Consider the following 2,762-nt stretch of genomic DNA (forward strand, 5'->3'; position numbering starts at 1 on the left):
TTTATCTGATTATTTATACAACTTTGCTATTATAAAATCTGAACTTAACACAGAAACAAAAAACTTGTGCTTTTCTAACAATCGTAGTACTGGGGATTATGTATGTTTAGTGCTCTTGGTAGCTTTACCACTGAGCTACACCCAAGCCTTTGTGTAGTTTTTAGAAATGAGTACAATATATAACTTTAATGCTCCTTTTTGTTTTATAGCTAGAAATACAGTTATTCCTTATTTAAATATCTAAAATTTAATAATATGTTGCCATAAACTTAAGAAAAACTGATTATATTTTTAAAATATTTACATGCCATAAAATTCACATTTTAAGATAATTCAGTGATTTGTAGTATATTAAATACATTATGCAAATATTATCTAATTCTAGAACCTTTCATCACTCCCAAAAGTAATCCTGTTCTCATTAGCAGTCACTCTGTAAACCCTCTTTTTCCAAGTTCCTTACAACAGTTAATTTATTTTTTCTGCATTTAGTTTTGAACATAATCAAAGCTGTCATCATGGGCTTGGGCTGTGACTCAGCTGTAGCGCACTTGCCTAGCATGTGTGAGGCACTGGGTTTGATTCTCAGCACCACATATACATAAATAAAATAAAGGTCTATCAACAACTAAAAAACTATTTTAAGGAAAAAATCTATCTTAAAAAAAAGTGGGGTGGCTGGGGGTTGTGGCTCACTGGTAGAGCACTTGCCTTGAATGTGTGAGGCACTGGGTTCGATTCTCAGCACCATATATAAACAAAAACTAAAATGAATAAAATCATAAAATTAAAAAAAAATTGTTTGGGGCTGGGGTTGTAGCTCAGTGATAGAGCGCTTGCCTAGCATGTGTAAGGCCCTTTTGATCCTCAGCATCACATAAAAATAAATAAATAAAAATAAAGATATTATTGGGCTGGGGTTGTGGCTCAGCAGTAGAGCACTTACCTAGCACATTTGAGGCCCTGGGTTCGATTCTCAGCACCACATAAAAATAAAAATAAATAAAATAAAGGTATGTGTCCAACTACAACTAAAAATATAAATATTAAAAAACAATAAAGATATTGTGTCCATCTACAACTAAAAAAAAACTTGTCATCATTACTATTGCCTAGCATGTGTGAAGCTTAGAGTTCAATCCTCAGTACCACATAAAAATAAATAAATTAAAGGTATTGTGTTCATTTACAACTAAAAAACATAAATAAATAAAAAAAGATGAAAATCTCATTACAGATCAGCCTTAACATATGAACATTTGCAATTGATTTTCACAGTAGTGAACACTAATTTTGATTTCCAAATAAGCACAATATTATCCCTCCAATAAAATCTGTTCTCATTAGTAGACCTATACAGAAAAGTTATACTCATTAATATATTTTGAATTTATCAGTAAAAACTTGATGAAAATTTGATTTATCTTTTGCTATGTAAGTACCTATATGGTATCCTTGATTTTGCCTTTTGGCTCCAAAGCCTAAAATATTTGCTGTTTCCCTTTACAGAAAAAGTGCTGACACCTTGTAAAACTAATTTGTGTTATCCTTAATCTGATCATGGTTTACTCTTCCTTAGTCCTGATTTACAATTTCTTAATTGGGATGCTTATTTCTGATTTACTCTAAGCCAGTATTTCCCAAACTTGCCTCATCATAATAATTAGTAGGTGTAGATATATTTATTACAAACACATGCCATTCTTATTAGTCAGGTGCTGTATTTTATAATAAAGGAAATTGGAAAGTGCTTTTATACTATATTTACCTCTGAGGCCTTAGTCTGGCGGTACATTAAACTCCCCCATTAGTTCTCAATTCTTTACTTGCTACTTTGTTCTCAAGACTATTATTAGTTCTGATAATCTGCTAATCCCCTGGCTCTTCCCCTAGTCCCGCAAGGGTAAAACACCTACCACCATCTGTTGCTCATTTCTTAGGTACACCTGCCTAATAGATAAAACTTTCAACTTTAGGCCGTATCTTATTCGTATGTATGTACAAGCTTTAAGTCTAAGCTTATACCAGAATCTTTTATTTCAACAACAATAAGTGTTTTTTGGTTTAGTTTTTGTTTTTGTTTTTGTTACTGGGAATTGATTTTAGGAGCACTTAACAACTGAGCCACATCCCTAGCCCTTTTTATTTTTTTTTTTATACTTTTTTTTTTTTTTTTTAGTTGTAATGGACTCAATACCTTTATTTTATTTATTTACTTATATGTGGTGCTGAGGATTGAACTCAGGGCCTTGCACGTCCGAGATGAGTGCTCTATCGCTAAGCCACAACTCCAGCCCCCCGTAATATTTTTAATTTTGAGACAGAGTCTCACTAATTTGCTTAGTGCCTTACTAAATTTGAATTCTGCTTCCTCAGCCTCTCATATCACTGGGATTACAGGCATGTGCCACCAGGCCTGGCCAATAGTAATAAGCTTTTTTTTTTTTTTTTAAATATTTATTTTTTAGTTTTCAGTGGACACAACATCTTTATTTTATTTTTATGTGGTGCTGAGGATCGAACCCAGTGCCCCGCGCATGCCTGGCGAGCACGCTACCGCTTGAGCCACATGCCCAGCCCCAGTAATAAGCTTTTAATACAGATTTGAATCATCAATTTCAAAATTAAAACCTGAGCTAAAATGTTAAATGATGATTAACTCTGTGTGACCTATGTTGTCCACATTTTACCTACTAATGAAAAAGATGTGACTATTATGTAATAATAATATTTATTGTGTGAGTAGATCTCTCATATAGAAA

The sequence above is a fragment of the Marmota monax genome, unplaced genomic scaffold (assembly GCF_021218885.2).
Source record: "Marmota monax isolate L192 unplaced genomic scaffold, Marmota_monax_Labrador192_F-V1.1 WCK01_AAM20220418_F8-fsc01090, whole genome shotgun sequence".
NCBI lineage: Eukaryota > Metazoa > Chordata > Mammalia > Rodentia > Sciuridae > Marmota > Marmota monax.